General features: G+C 43.6%; 1 protein-coding gene across 3 annotated transcripts in view; it reads right to left on the reverse strand.

Annotated features, from left to right (window-relative positions):
• The window catches only part of PHACTR2 (phosphatase and actin regulator 2), a 125,749-nt gene that overhangs the window by 57,804 nt on the left and 50,611 nt on the right, over positions 1 to 17,334 (reverse strand). The gene's annotated exons all lie outside the window — the stretch shown is intronic.

Genomic DNA, 17,334 nt, shown 5'->3' on the forward strand with positions numbered 1-17,334 from the left:
CCCAGTGTTTAATTTCCATTCCTTTGGCTTCCCTAGAAAGGGATAAACAAATCCTCAGCAATTCCATTATACAGGTCTGAAAGTGATCTGGCCTCAATGGTCTTGATACCTCTTCACTGACCTGAACGTGGCTGGCTCTGACCAGAAGAAAAGGGATCATCAGTTTAAGGCAGGCTGTTTATTTCTCTCTCTTCAACCCCAATACTTGAGTGGAAAGAAGCAAATGGGAATTTTCCAGACAGTTACATCTTCCAGATATATGAAACACTGGGTTAAGGGTCACATTCTGGATCTGACCAACTTTTCCACAGGAACGAGGAAAAGTCCAGGCACAGAAACAGAGATGCGAGAGGAAAGAAATAACAACAAAAAAGCAGTGTGTGTGAAAGAGCGACCGAACTGCTGAGGATTGAAAATTAATGCTTTCTGTTTCAGGACATGAACACATAAATCTCCTTGAAGTACAGTAGCATAGATTTCTATTAATAGTTTAAAATGATCTTTTTGGATAGTTCTGTAATTCAATCTCAAGATACACCACACATACTCATCAAATCCCATAATGGTATTTTTAATACGTCACTTTTGAAAACCAGAACTGCAGATCTAGAGATATTTCCTTACTGACTGACTTTTCTGGTCACAGTTTTAATACAGGGGAGAAAAGTACCTCTAATGCATTTACAACAGATATTTTTAGCCACGGGCAAGTGACAAAACCTCCCAGCAGATACTGGCTACTAGAAAATGATCTGAAGTGAGCATGTGGCCCCTTCTCCTGTGTGGTACTAAACAGGAATAAAAACAAAAACATTTTTTGAAGTAATTAATGCATATGTACTACTCATGCTGAAATAAAAGCAGGCCAAGTGTGTCCCATGGAAGCCTCCAGCCCCACTGCCACTCCTCTGCCTTGCTTTGAGCTGCTTCCTATCCCCCGGAGGGCCCAGGAGTCCCCACACCACCCGCCTGAACGGCACTCCCTGCTGAGGACGGCAGGGGCAGGCTGCAGTCCAGCTGCTCTCCAGTGCCGCTTTGTCCCCAGCAAGATCAAAGATTTAACACATACACTACACCGCTGCTGAATCGGAAAGTCCCATCCCCAGACTTCCCAGAAACTTGATGAGAAATACAGTTGGTGGGAATCTGTTCGAAGAAGTATTGAAACAAGAAAGAAACAGCCTCGTAGCCTAGCACCCTTCTGCTGGGCGGTCCCCATCACCTCAGGCTGTTGGCTCTGGTTATTTAACTGTGACCCGTCTCAGGAGCCCGCAGAGCAAATCAGCACGCCATCAGATGACCTGAACAACTCACTGCCAGAGCCGAGTCAAAAACCCAGCAAAATGGGAAAAACATAGCCAAAGCTACTCTGGGCTTTTCCTGGAAGGCTCTTTCTGGCTTCACTCCTCCTCATACCTAAGCAACCACAGGCTTGGGGCCGCTTCAGGGCTAACTGGCTGCATCACCTGCAGGCTGACATCACCCTGAGTGAAGACTGAGGCTGCTCACAACCCGCCTGCCCTGCTGTGCAGGCTCAGCAGCTCAGCTGCTGAGCTCTCCAGTGCTTTTCCACTATCCCCTCAGTGCACCTGGACAGACAGAGGTGTTTCTTCACAGCTGAAGAGCCGTGCTGCTCATCTTGGTGCAACTAGCAGCGGGATGCGTCTCCGTATGGCTTTAGAGAGGTGCTGCACACTCAGTCATTTCCACTCATATTTTCACAGCATCTTGGTGGAAACATTTGCTGTGTCGGTCACTGCTTGCGAGGCTGCACTTTATCACTGAGCTGAGCAGAAGAAAAACTACCTTCTTGTAAGGGATTTTAAAATCAAATCAGTTCCTTACTACATTACAAGAGAGCCAGGCAAAACAGTTTGCTGACCAGACTGAGCCAGGTGGTGTGCCTAGGGCAGGAGCAAACAGGAGGGAATGGGAACTACTCTGGGGGGAATGGAAGACTTTTACCAGGAAGGCAGTGCCTAAGCCTGCTGCCTGTGGTGTAAGGTCTCACACAGGGGTTAGAAGAGCTCTTCACAGCAGGACACCCTGACCCCTACATCACATCAAAGGCTCGTGCAATGCCACCTGGAGCACTAACACTGTTAGCTATTTCCCCTTTCTGCATGAAGGAAGCTGGAAAGGTGGTTATACAGCTGTACTCCCCTGCCTATCTCATCCCAACTCATTCCTGACCACCCAACGCCCTTGCCAAAAACCAATTCTGCATGAACATTACACATGTTTTTTCCATTACTGTATGTCTTTAACCAAATCTTCCACAATTATCATGTTTATAAATCTGAGAGCAGGTTTGGTTCTGGGGGGCTCCCAGGCCAACACTTCCTCACATTTAAATAAAACAACAAGGAGCTCTTGAGCTACAATTATCAGAGCATTTACATACAAAAAATGCTGAGGAGAAATTTGGTCAGTCATGTAATTAAATCCCCTGCACATGGCCCAGAACTCACTGTGCTGCCTTTTAAAGGCGACACTTTCCTTCATACTGGCACCACTTCAACATCTTTTCTCTAGTACAAGAAACAGCATATTGCACTTGTCCAAACACATGTGAGTCAAACCTGAAGCAGTTTCTTTTTGTGACCCAGCTGGTCTCCAAACCCCCACAGCAGAGGTCAAGAGCACTTTTAAATCCAGCTAGCAAATTTCTGAGTGTTGCTGTCATTATAAATGCTTATGCAAGCTATTAGCCCTGAAGTCTTTGTAGAGAAAACCATGTTTATTTTAAATTTATTTTTTTTAGCTGCCTTTAAAATGTTTGTCTTTGTAGCTAGATACCAGCTTGGATAAACAGTAATAATACAACTCATGCACACTCACAAGAAAGTACTAACGATTAAACAGTTCCTCTCAGTTAAAATGCCAATTTGTCAATTCTAAAGCCACAGCACGTGAAAAATGTTCATATTTTTCTGTATGAGTAATGCCAGGATCCTAGTAAGAACGAAGTTATCTCATTTGCTGTGAGGAAATGGGAGTCACCAAGCTGCAGCTGACTTTTATTCAGCATCATGTTTCACTGCTCTCCTCATGCCTCACCGCACAGAACACAGCTGTTTTATTCCCTGTATCTTGTTCCTTTTTAGGGCCAGGGTGGGGAAAATCAGACACAAGCTGACATATTTGTCAGCTCAGCTGCTCACCCTTAATCAGTTAAAATTCTGATGCTCAGAGGCAGGTTCCTGTAAAAGGACATGTCCATACATAGTTAGTGATGGGATTTAGCTAGACTTTAAAAAAAACCAGCATGTTCCCTTTCCTACACCATCAAGACATAGTAATTCCATCAAGCAAGCTGGCAGCACCATAAATCACCACAGAAAAACTAACTACAATTGCAGTACCATCTTTAAGTAGATTTGAAGTCTGTATTCATATGTATTTTAGACAATTGTTCTAGTCAATCAGCATTTATGGAAGGTGTCTTGAGTGCTGGGCCTGGACAGGGGAACAGCGGCTGAAAACAGTCTAGGTGCCCCTGAAGGTCTTTACTCCTTCATTTACTTCCTGACCAAATGGACAAGGGGGTCCTGTGGCTTGGTGGGGCTCTGGGTGGTGAGAAGCTGTCCTGTCATCAGAGAAGACACTAAGAACACACTCAGCTTTTCCAGCAGAATTTTCCATTGTCCCTTAGGGAAAAATAATGACTCCAAGGGCACCATAAACACAGCAAATACATAACTGATATCTTCATTTCCCCCTCTCCTTGTTTCAAGCTGTATTTCTGGTCACTATTTCTGCTCTGCTCTCCATTAATAACAAATGACTTGCATTGTCATAGTGCTTAAGAGGCATAGTCATAGATGAGGACCTCTTTGTGTTATCTGTTTGTACAGATCTTGTCACAGAGGCCTTTCTTGCACCAACGAAAGAGAAGAGCTTGAATAACAGATTCCTGACTTTTCATTGCCACCTGCTCAGTTGTTGAGTTTCAAATGCAAGCAATATAAACATCAACTTAAAATCAGCTATGAACATCAATAACTCAACCTCAGCATCGTTCACTGTCATACTTTTGTTAATGTTAAGAGCAAACTGAAAGCTGCCCTAACATTTAAAAATTACAGTGCACTGCGGTTTTGCATTTTGGAAGAAACACAATGCCACTGGAGAAGCAGAGCAAAGCAGCGTGTTCTGGTCCTGGGCTAGCAGACAGCTGAAGTTCTAGAGTATGTAGGAAGCACAGCTGATACTACTGGATGTTTCTATAAAGTGATCTCCAGGGAAGAGCCAATCCCACCTCCTCAGAGGAATAGTACTATGTTGAAGAGTAACCCAATCATGCTTGAAATGTAACACACCTAAAGCAAACTGAGTAAGTGCACCATTTAAGAGCTTACGGTAGTAACTCAGAGACAATTCGGCATCAAAAGGTGAGGCAGTAAAAAGAATATACGAAGCTGAGGACAAAGGCTGCATTTTCCCACTTTGTGAGCACCACAACCACGTTCATGCAGGTGAACAGAACACAAGCATTCACATTTAGTTGTGTGTTAAAAGGAAGGGTCTGATTAGGAAAAGAAAAAAAGTGAAAAGAGCCCAAATATCACTGGAAGGCTCGGGAACTACTGCTAGCAGCTCAAGTCAGGATTGGAAATTCAATATTGTCCCAAGTAAAGTATGTACAGCATCAGGGTTCAACAAATTCACTTCAGCTTTACTTAATCTCTCTAAAGTTTTCTTTTTTAAACTACTACCAAATGTTTTCCTAGAGAGGGAACATTCTGTGATAGAGCACACGTCTGTCTCCAGCAGTCCCTGGGAAAGAGAGCCATCCCTTAGAAAGCCCATAGGGATACTTCAGGAATCGCCACCCTCAGTTCTTGCCTGCCCACACTGCTCCTCATGGTGGGCTTTCATGTGATGGATTCAGCCGCTTGTGGACAGCACAAGAGAGAGAGCAAGCTATTTATCCCTTAATTTAATAAGCAAATAACTCTGTGAACAGATTCTCCCACAAAGAGACAGGCAAATGCTGAGTTCCTCTGGTGGTGTTTGCATTGGAGTCTTTCTCCAGGGTTGCTCCAGCCATGGCTCCCCAGCACTCTCCGCTATCTGACCTCAGTGCACAACCCTGCCTGAGGCTCCTCCAGCAGCATCTTGCCTCTATCAGAAAACACCACCTCCTCCAGGGGAAAAAAAAAAAGCTGAGAAAGCATCATTAACCTTCACTGAATATTTTCTTGTTCTAGAAGGAATAAAATGAAATTAAAACCAGTTGTTAACTGGCTTTCTTTTAAAACTCCCATCTAAAATTAAAAATAATATATTAAACTTGAACAGCAGAGGTATGCATGATGTAACTAAAAGTTTCTTGGCAAATCCTACGTTTCATACTTTTATGAATAGCAAGTCACTAGGAAATGGCTCTCTAAAATGTCTCACTTAAAAATAAACCAAAACTTTCCAGGTTCATGTTTGTGAAGGGCAGCTTGAGAAAGCAGCACTAGGTGAAATGGAGGGCTGTGCCCACCAAACTGAAGGATCCCATTTCCCGCCTATGGCACAGCTTATGGCACCTACCCAGAGCTAGAGAGACTGGAGCAAATCCCTGTTGTAGAAGGGGCTTTTACCCTAAACCTACCATACCCAACCATAGAGGAGCTCCGGGAGTGCTGCTCAGTCTCAGTCTCTCCCAAGTCCCTGTTCTTCAACCACAAAAGGTTCTTTATGACTAAAACCAGAGATTGCTGCCAGAGCTCTTGTGCTTCTATTTAACTGACAGTAGACAGGAAATATTTTGAAAAATTTCAAGTTGTCTTAAAAGTTGTGCTACAGAAATTTACACCAAGAGTATAACGTAAACCATAAACCAATGCTAAAAACTTTTGCAAATGTGACTGTACACAAGTGTATCTCTCTGCGGGACTCCAGCCACAAATCTTGGGTTAGAGAAGGAAAGTTCCTGTCAGTATGTCAGAAAGAACAACAAACAACACACCACCAGTACGACACCAGCCATAGTTGTGTTGAGATAAACTAACAACTGGCTCTCTTGCACAACTTCACAAGCAAGCTACTGGCTACAAGACGCTGCTGGACATCCTCATAAAAGACTCATCACTTTGCTGCCTCTTCTTGAAGGGTCATCAGATGCACTGCCCCAGCATTACCTGAACTTCCCTTCTCTCTTACCCCAAAAACACATCTTACTTCTTCACACTCTAAAGAACGATGTCTTTTGGTTCATCTCAAAACGTTGCTACCCACGTGTAAAAAATAAAACTGCCAAAAATGGATGAAGCACAGATTGATTTATAAAGAAACTGAATAAGACAAAATAAACCTCTCTAGATTTGCAAGCTTTCCTTGCATTGACATTGGGCATGCAAGAACTGCTTAAACCAATAAAGTATGGGCTATATGCTGGTATTTATTCATTTATTTTTTATGAGACCGAACTGCCTGGTATTTATTTGCTTTTAAGAAATGGATGATTTAATTAGCTCTGCCTCCTCTGTTCTTTCTCCACTGCCTCCTCACTCCTATGAGGAATTTACTGCATAAAGAGAGAGTGAAAAAAAATAAACTGTAACATAGTGATGAGACTTCTGGCCCACAGATACAGAGGGTGTGTCAGTTCTTTGGAGTTAAAAAAAAAAAAACAAACAACAAGTGATCTGTGCCATCAGACACCTTTGTGCTGCTGAAAAGACAGGGAGGCTCAGTTCTGTCCTGCTGGTACATATCCCTCAGGGAAAAAACAGGTTGCCAATTATGCTAAACAGCAGCACTCCCATCCAGGGGCTGTGACAACGTAATTATATTATCTGTTAAACCACAGGCAGAGTAACAGAGATATGGGAGGAGAGAGGAGGTTGTTCCCTCTGACAGGCTAAAGAGACAGTCAACCACAACACAGGGTTAACTCGCTATTTATCTCCAGATGTAGTCCTCCATCACCATGAACTCGCTTAATGAAGGACTATTTTTTGGTTCTTCTCATCTTGTAGGGATGTTCCTTGCAGTGTTTTCCTTTTGCGGTTAAGCAAACCATGGATGTACTGCAGGCTGCACAACAGGGAGAGATGTTTTCTCTACAAGGACAGCTGGCTGAAAGATGGGAATGCAAAAATCCGAGGCCTGGCTTCATTCAGTTCTGCTCACTTAGTTACTTTATCTACGGCTTTCAGTTCACCAGGTCTTGCAAGCTCCAATTGTAGTGAGGAGAGGGGATGACAATATTTAATTCCCACAGAAGGCCACTTTCAGGACCGATTAATGCTCACAGAAGACTTTAGAGTTGAGACACACAAATCTTCCTAGTCCATGCCAGGGTGATGAGCTGTGGCCTTACTTCCTACATGCTAAAATATCACACACAGTGTGATCCCTACCCAAATTTGGGGCTACATCAGCAGAAAAGCTTACAACACCTTGAGGCAAGGTTTCAGCAAGCCCCACTTATTCTGCACTGACACAGCCTGGGAAATGCTTGCCGGGCTGGGCTGAGCAGGGAGCAGCGTCTGGCTAAGGGATGGTAAACGTCTTGGGGTAGATGCTGTGAAAAACACTTGGCTTTCCAAGAGCCTAGCAATTTTCAAGGTTTGTTTTGTTTTGCTTTTTTTCCCCTCAGGAATGACAGCTGCAAAGGTCTATTTTTTTTTTCTGCCTTCTTACGGCATGATCCTAGAGATTCAATATTGATATTAAATACTTTTCCCTGCAAGCCAATTTTAATTACACATTTCATACTAAGCTACAGGTCTTCCAGGTGCATCAAATGTTTCAGAAGTAAACTATTTGTCTTGTGTTACTGGGTCTCACAGAAGTTTGCCCTCTTTCTCTTCTCCCTACTCGCCTCCAGTAGAAATGGTAAAATTGAAACAACAGGAGGAACACTACCAAAGGGGACTTAAGGCAGAGGTGTTGCTGTAAGTACTCAGGATGTTTTTTCAGTTTCAGGTCTCTGAATTCCTCCAGACTTTTCCAACAAAAACTTTCGTCCTCTCTTCAGAATCATGTTCATCATACAGTAAACATAATGGTGTTGTTGAACAAAATGCTTTAAAAGCCAAGCACCATGGTCATGTAGTTTCTGCAATGCTTTGCATTAACATCTCTCTCTTTCCCCATTGGCTCATGTTCTGCTACCCTCTACAACTTTCCCTTCCAACTAAAGCACAGATCATTTTTAATTTCTCCTTGGTGCTTGTCCAGCTCCTGACAGCTTGGCTTTATCCACAGCCTTCAAGTCATCCATATTATTGTTCACTCACACAGCCTCTTTCATGTCTCACCATCAGACCTTACATGTTTCTTCCACATTCTGTGTGTCAAAAGTGGCAATACACGAGCAAGAAACAACAATAGCATTTTCTTCTCAAGTAACCAAATCTGGTGTTCTCTTAGAAGACTGGATCAGCCCTCCAAAACTTTTCACTTTGAGTATTTAAGCACTACTTCACAATTAGTGAAGTTGCCTTAAATCACGTGGATTTTTAACACTAATTATTAATACTAACATTTTCATTCTTTTTATGAAACACTTGACAAATTAATCAGAAGAGGAGAACCGTGCATGATCGTACAACACACAAGACAACAAAACCACTACTCCCTTCTTTGTATCAACATAAAAGAGGCCAGATCAGCAGTGTACTGGAACACTACTTCACATTTTCAGAACAAGAATATTCTTAGCATCTGTGCCAAAACCAACACTTCCTTCCACTCAGAAAGGCAATAAATCTACCAAACTGAAAGAAACAAACCAGTAATCTTCAGACACATTGAATGCATTTACAGGACAGGAAACACACAGCCAGTTTTGAGTTATTACCAATGAAATAAATTATAACACATTATGTATGTATAATTTAAACATGCCCCAATTTCTTGGCAATAAACTGTTTGGTGATTTTTTTCCTCATAAAGACAGCCAGTATCTAAAAATTGTTTCCCACCAGCTTATAATGACTTTAAGTGAACACGCGAGTGTAACTACTTGACTGTATCTCACTGAATCAATGTGTTTCATAAACACACAATGAAAGCGTCATTTCTTTGTTGACTCATCCAAGATTTAAGGAGTTAAAAAAAAAAAAGCCCACAGGAGATTAGCTTTCAGCCTTGATGACTTCATACTGCTTGTTACAACAGGTAAGCTTCAGGTAAGTTGATCTCTGGGGGCTATAAGCAAGGAAAGCAACTAGGATGAAAGTAACAAAGCTGACGGTCCCTCCCTATTCACAGCCACATAGTGTTTTCATCTCAGGATGCTACTGTATTGCTTAATGTCACTTGTTTGTTGCCCGAACATTAGAAACCTCCGTGAATCCATTAAGGAGCAGAGGCTGGTGACCTACAAGCCACACTGAGTTTTACCACAGTTTCATGGGTCAATAAGCGTTGGTTAGGAATAAGTATCACAGGCTTCTTACTCCCTATAGTACCTGCAAAAACTGACCAGGGGCACATTATGGAGTAACTAGGGCTTGCAGCATCATGACTCTTCCTTGAACTGCTATGCCTTTTGGCAACTGTGCAACAACACACACTGACTTATATTAGTGTCTGAGATGCATCAATGGAGGCTGCAGCTTGTTGAGGACAAAGATATGACATTGCCACACAGAACAGGCTTCCCAGACTCAATTTCACTCATAGTGAAGGATATTTTTCTTAGATCAGGTGGCTACCAAACAGAAGCTTGGATCCAAATTGCTTTCTGTTGCCTATCCTTGCTCTGCAGTCAGAGGCAGGGGGCAAGGAGAAGAGGTCAGCAGAAAAGATCCAGTGAAATGACAACAATTTTATAACCCCTCAATAACAGTCTGGGTAGGAAATCCCACAAACTGTACCAATGTGACAGATCCAATAGATCCCCAGTCGAGAGTTAATTTTCTGAGCTGAAGCCTCAAGCATTAAAGAAAAATTCTTAAGCCAGAAGAAGTCCCTCTATGCTGGGAGGTCTTGTAACGGCTGAAGTTTAAAATGTAAGTAATATGGTCACAGTTCAAGCTTCATGGTCTATCACAGTCATTCCAGTTGAGCAAAATATCTATTTAGCTTAAATCAATAAATACTGGAGATTGCCCGTATTTGTAAGAAATTATTTTCAAACTCTAAACAACGTGATTTATTTGTAAAAAGCTTGAAAGTTCTACCAACACATAAGGTTTCTGCAGCATTCTTGGACTTCCACTGGACAATGCATTAAAACATCCAGAAAGCATAAGAATGATTAACACTGAAACAGGGATAGTCTGTTTGCACGACCACCATTCACCGATGGTTTGGGTGGCTGGTCAGAGTGAAGACATGTTGCAATACTAATGAAAGACCATTTTCTCGGGGGTCAGGGATGCAGGTTGAGCTTTGGGACCAGAACTGGCTTTCCTGACAGTTTCAAATGCTAGGATATCTGTATCAGGATAATTCTGCTCAACAAAATATCATTCAAACTCATTGGAAAAGAAGGCAGGAATCAGAGTAGATAGAAAAAGGCAACATACCCTTTGTTGGTTATATCTTTTCCTATAAAACTTCATTTTCATAAATGTATCACTGATACAGGCTTTTGGATATTCAGATCAGCCAAGTAACAAAGTGTTACCACAGTTTTATAGTAATATATAAACATAGAAGTGTATTGTCCAACTTGTGGATAGACAACTCTTCAGCAAAACAAAACAGGCAGCAAGTCATTGTCTTTGCATTTTTTCTCATTTTACTTGCATGCAACCTGACTGCATATCCTGGACTACCACGCAAAATGACAGAGCAACCTAGATCCTCTTTTCTGCCCAGCTTTCCCTCCCCCCCAGTTAAACAGCTCATCGTGGCTGCTTAAAGCAGTGAGGAAGCACAAAGGTAAATAAGACCTGCACTCTGTACAGAGACTTAATTTCCTTAATTAGGTAGCTGAAAACCAAGTCAGGGGCAGAGCAAATTCATTCCTATGCAGCACCCTTGTATAAAGCCTGTGAGCAACTCAAATCTGAAATCAAATTTCCTAATAATGAGTCTCCACATGATGACAGAGGTAATTGCATTGCCTGCACAAATTGCTAGTCCGAAACACATCATCAATATCATTATGTGGCTTGAAAACAGATCTGACCAAAGGCTTATCAGCAGTGCCAGCAAAACTGGATTCCGTCTAATCAAAAGCACAGACAATATTCAACTGCTGCTACCAGAGACATTTTAGCATCACTGGAAACTTCTACCTCTGTTTCTCCGTGTCTACCACTGGCCCTGTGCAAGCTCTCAGATGAAAACCACACTGTCACAATTCCCATCAGAAAGAACATAGGATCAGGAATCCCACTTACGTCAACCAGAGAAGGCAACAAAGGGACACTTTAGAAATTACTCCTCCACGTGGGACAGAATGTCATCTGCTTTGGACATTTCTGTGGATCAGAAGTATTTTTCTAGCCATCGTTATGACTGAAACACAATGGGTAAAAAATAAGTTCTGGCAGCAGATTGCTTGCTGAAGTATTTTTAAAAAACACATCACTGATTGATTCAAAGCATCAAGTGCACTATACTTTTTTAATCATCACCAACATGTTCTAAAAGAAGGAGAGTGAAAAATAAATCCAAACTCAGCAGTGACTCAGAAGTATTATTATGTTACCATTTCACTTTTTAAATCTAGAAAAGCAGGGGTGTCCAAAATGAATTATGTAAGTAGGCAAAAACTATGAAGAAAGGTATTAATGTCCAAACGTTTTCTGCTTTAACAGGTGGGACTGTGACATGGCCCAAGCAGCGATGAGGATTTTTCCTCCTGGTTGTGCCTTGGTGATTCCAAGTAAGCTATCCTGCCTCCTCAGTTTTCCCATTTAAATCCAGGAATATAACAAAGAGGGCTGGAAAGAGCACTGAAACCTGTGACAGGAAGGGCCATTTAAGAACAAGGCATTATTATCCAGGAGCAGTGAGCAAGTTGAGGCCGAGGATCTAGGACGGAAGGACAACTGATCCAAGGGGCGGCTGAGATCCAACAGAGGTGGATCAGCTTTCAGCACGCCTTAGCGCAGGGGGCTCAGGAGGAAATGAGAGCTCCTGTGAGCTTCTGGGGAAGCACTGAGGTGGTCACTGGATAACACGGCTCCACATAAGCCCTCCCAGCTCGCTGGGCTTTGTGGGCTGGCCAGTGCTGAGCTCCTTGGAGTCTGTTCTCGCTCTCCTCATAAGCAGAGGAGGAAAGTGATGATTAACACTGCGAACAGGTGATTAGTGACTACCAAACACCAGTGCATGGAGGCATCTCAGCCAGCAGGTCTGACATGAAAGGTCACACATCCTGGCAGCAAAACACGGAGAGATCATCATCCTTGACGCAGCCTCAGAGCAAGGAGAGGCGAGAAACTGCCCTGGGATCTGCTGAGCACTGGCCCTTTATTTTCATACACCAGTGCAGTACTTTCATGCATATGCAATCCCTGTGGTTTGGCTGCTCCTCCACGTCCTCACGAGACCCCTGCTCCCTGCCATGCCCCTGACGAAGGCTCAGGCTGAATGAGTTCCTGCTGCAGCTGAGGAGCTCAGCCTGGCCAGGCAGCACCAACTGCTGCAGCACCTGGGGCAGAGTTTTGCTCTAGATGGATCACAGAGTACATGGAAGTACCTATCAAGGTGGAAATACATTTTACAAGCATAACATTTAAAAATCTGCAAAGTCCCTGTATATAGTGATTCATTTCACACACTCATGATTGGATTTTTCCTGACAGCACAAATCAGCATGTGGTTGTGGGCACTGAGATCTACATTTACAGCAGTCCCTATTATCTTTGATATTTCAGCTCACAACACACAAGGACTGATACTTTAAAAGGTCTAAGCACTTGCAGCTCCCATGAGCGGCATGTGAATTTGTGGCAACTCATGCCATCTGAAAACATGGGCCTTCCTGGCCTTTGACTAGGTATGTAAAATATTCACTCAATCACTCCAAATTCTGGGCCAAATTACCCACCTAGTCCAAATTCTGGAGCCATCACTGCTGTAGTCCCATTTAACATAGCTAAGATGAGCGAAGAGTTTCCCAGGCTCACGATCCACACAAACCGAGAAGTGTTGGATGCCAATTTAGTAGAAACTGAAAACAGATTTCCCTTTACTTCCACAATTCATAAAAACGTAAAGAAGAGGGAAAAAAAAAAAAGAATAGGATTCCCAGTGCAGTATTACAACGGTTCAGTCTCAAAGCCCCCAGTTAATTTAAACTTGGGAAAAAATAAGGAAGACAATGATCTCTGCCAAGAACTTCCTTTGGAACTGTGGGCAAATCATTTAGGGCTTTGCATCAAATGGGACTGGACGTTTCATCTGAATATCTTGACTTCCCATTCTAAAGCACACCAATAACTGAAACAACCGGATAGTAGGTGTGTTGTGAGTAGCGTAGTGCTTCTGTAAATGCTTTGAGATGTCCTGCTGTAAAGTACAATGATGTCAAAATGTTTCCATTTTGAAAGGAAAAAGAAGCTGAAGGAGAAAAATCAACCTCATTTTTTTTCCTTTAAGAATGATTACTGTAAGGGCTTACTGGCATCTTCAGACTAGCTGTGAACTGAGTCAGGATAAAAATTTAAGCCTATAGCTGAATATCTTCATGCCCAGCTCCATAGGAATAGAAGCTCTTGGTCTAGAACAGCATCTTCAGCATGGCTCAGAAGCAGCTACTACTGAAGAGTACTACTGGAATAACCTCTCCTCATGGACAAACCCTGAAATTGCTGCACTGATAACCAACTAGTTTGTATACTAACACCTGGAACTGCCGAAACAAACATTTGTTTTCCATTTCATTTCAAAATTAAGATAAGGTTGCCCAGTTAAGTCAATTGCACAGATGCAGGTGAAGCTGCTGTTTTTCTTGTCAATTACGAGGAAATCCCATAATGCCAAAAGAGATGAAAAAGAGCAGTCTGAGAAACATGTTAACTTTTGACCTATGATAATTATTTCACTGAGTGCCAAGGTCAACAAACAACAGGATCCTAAGAGTAACTGCTTTCATCTCATGGGGTGAGCTGGGTGGGAAACGGTTTTCCTATGCTGTTGAAGTACATTTTCATGTCCTGGAAAAGAACTTCTGGTCTTTAACAGGATGAACTCATGCCTGAAAATTTGTGCTCTGTTTCTGCAAAATGTATATGACGAAAGGAAGTCCCACCCTCCCCACAGTAAACATGCCCATCAACTACGCACGTCGTACATGGTTCTTGCAGACCAGTGCAGGGATCCAAAACATGTCTTCAGCTGAACAGCACTGGGGCAAGAGGTTCTGAGACCTTCACTTTACAGCTTGCTCCTATCCCTCTGCACGCTGTTGTGCTCCACAGACTCCATGCTGCTCTGACCAGCATCACCTATAGATATGTTTTTACCATAAGTTTCACTTCCTGACAAGACAGCACTATTAGAAAGAACTTTTTTTTTTCAAATATGCTAACCAATTGCACTTTCACTTGAGGACTCAGCTGTTCCCCAGTACTGTGGCTTGTACTGAACCACCCAAGAACAAATCCAGAAAGAAAAACAAAAAAGCCCCTCTTTTCAGCGCACAGTTCTTATTTTTTGATAAGCTGTTGATCAGAAAGGAGAAGTGAATCTTTGCACATGGTAGCTGATAGCCCCTAAATGCAGTGAGCGTCAGCCAATGAATGAGGAGGGTGCACTTTAATCAAGTCCTGCCAGGCACGGGACAATCACAGAAGAGGAAGGAAGATGAACAAGGACAGCATAAACTCAGCCTTTTCCACGTATCTGTGCTGTCTTGCTATTGCTGACCAGTTCCTTTTCTTTGTTTAAATTTGCAGACCGTAACAAATAAACAAGCTTTAGAAAACTAATCTAAACAACAGAAAAATTGGACCTAAGGGGTAGAAGGAGCTATGGATTGCATCTTGGGTCCCCGCAAACAGCTAAGACCCGCTTTGCTGTCCACCTCCCCATCACAGTTTTGGGTGGTGATCCAAGCCCTGCTTCTCCTTTCCAAAACACAGCTGATAGCAAAACCCAGGGAGAGAGCGCTGCTCTCTGGAATAGTCCTAGAAGGCTGGAGATAAAAAACCACAATTCTTCCTTTCTGCTGCACAGAGCTCAGAGCAGGCTGTAGGAATATACATTGCCAAACTGAGAACTGAGCTTTACAGTAAGGTCTCTGTCTTGCACCTAGCCCAATGGGAAAGTGCCATCAGGAGCTTGGCCTGCTTAATTATGTTTATGCTTCCCTTTCCAAGAGTAAAATACTTTACTGAAAGTAAATCCTGGGAGGGAAAAGAAAAAAAAAAACCAAAAAGGGAGCAGGACATTGGATTGTGTCCATACTGAGTACTGTATTATATTGTATTTATTCTATCACTCTTTCGGGAAAAAGTCTTTTATTCCAACATTCTACACCAAACCACTTTCACTCGATCAGCCCGGCTGAAGGCCCTGCTGTGATTTAGCCATACCACCCCTCCTTCACGCAGCAAACAGCCCCACTGAGCCCTGCGTGGGCACAGTAAGGGCATGACAGCAGGATCGCAACCCTTGAGGGCTGGCATGTTTGGGGAGAAAAATGGAGCCAACAGGCGAGTCGCTTCTCATAGCTGCTTTTGTTTGGCTCGTGAGGGGTCTGAATGCGCTATTGATTCCCTCACACTAAAACAGATTCGTAGCCCCTGTGTGTACAAGACAGGGATCTCCTTCAACTCTAATCTCCAGCAGCTGTCAAAGACATAAAGGGCTTGTGGTTGGCCGGCGTGTCAAAATCAATGAAGATTTTAGGACTCCTAAGAGCAATCAGTCCCACTTGGAAGCGATAGGAGTCAGCCCCTGACCTGAGCGGACCAGGCCACCCAAACTGCGTGACATGTGTTCAGGACACACTGTGCAGCAGAGCAGAGGAAACACACGACCGTGCCTCCAGAGGAGCTGTGCCACACTTACCCTGCCTGTCCCAAGGGTTCCCACTGATGGAACTGGAACCCCAGTGGATTGGACAAGATGATCTTAGTGGTCTTTTTCAGCCTTAACAACTACATGGAACTGTGACTCTGCAACACCACCTGAAGGCTCTGCCAGTGTCTAGGCAAAGGCCCACTGCTGGTAGAAAGGTGATAACTGGGGTTTGTTTGGCAGCACTGCAGCAGCACCACAGTGACTTGCACTGAACAACTGCCTCTTATTGCTCTGAATGAAAATGCTGCTTTCAGTTAGAAAAGAACTCAAGGGTGACTTTTTTCTTTTAGTTACAGCTACAGATCCAGCCCAATTATCGTCCAGTCGCACTCAGCAGAGGGAACACAGTCCCCAGGGCTCTTATTTGTCTCAATACAGGCCCCTTCCCAACCCTCAACACACATTTGTGCACAGAACAGCCTGGACACTGTTTGGTACAGGAAGTCCAACAACCACTTGCAGCCAGTGCATCTGTTTCCTCACAGCTGTTTCCCCAACGCCCACCTTGATACAACTCTACTGCAGGGCAAGACTTTCAGCGTGGGGGGAGACTGACTGAAAATGGTCACATTTCTCTTCCATGTGAGGTGCTGCAGAAGAAGAAATTAGCCATGCTTTTTCCTGGGGTGGGGGGACCAAAAGGCTGTACCACAGGCAGTACAGCGGGGCTTTCTGAACACGCAGGTGAGAATGTTGGAATTCTGCTTTGAAGGATCTGCGAAGAAAAGGAAGGGGTTGGTGCGCTGCCTCCTGGTTGGTGGAACATTCCCACGTTAACAGCAATAAGCAAACAAAGAATAAAGTTCAGTACATAACTGACATTAAAGAGAAATCAAATCTACACGAGATTTGAGGTGTCAAAGAATGAAACGTGCAGTGTCACTTTTGCAAGAAACTTCAGATCTGGCTGGAATTAAGGCAGACTCTACCTCCTTCTGCTGTGGGGAGGGCCCCACCACACAGCTCCCCGGTAACCAACACGCACCAGGTTATGCCACACACCTCCAAACCAACCCACCGAGCGCTTCACACTGCCTTCAAAAAGTTAATCCACAAATAACTACGGGAGAAACAAAAATTATAAAAATCGTAAGAAACTTCTTCTCACGTACTCTTTAATTACTTCCAATAAATAACTGCTTACACATAAAAAAGTCCCGCAGCCGAAAGCAGCCAGATGGGCGGGTTACTAGCCGTGCAGCTGGGCGAAGTGCCAGAGGTCCTTTCCCCCCCACGCCCCCCTTCTTCTTTTTTCTTTCTTCTCTCCTCCTTTCCCCCTTCTCACCCGCACGTCCCCATTTACCAGCGGGCCTCCGGCGCCCGCCCCGCGGTGCGCGGCCGCCCCGCTCCGCCGCCACTCACCGCCGGCCGGCTCGGGCAGCGTGGAGACCGAGGTCT

Source organism: Numida meleagris, chromosome 3 (assembly GCF_002078875.1).
Source record: "Numida meleagris isolate 19003 breed g44 Domestic line chromosome 3, NumMel1.0, whole genome shotgun sequence".
NCBI lineage: Eukaryota > Metazoa > Chordata > Aves > Galliformes > Numididae > Numida > Numida meleagris.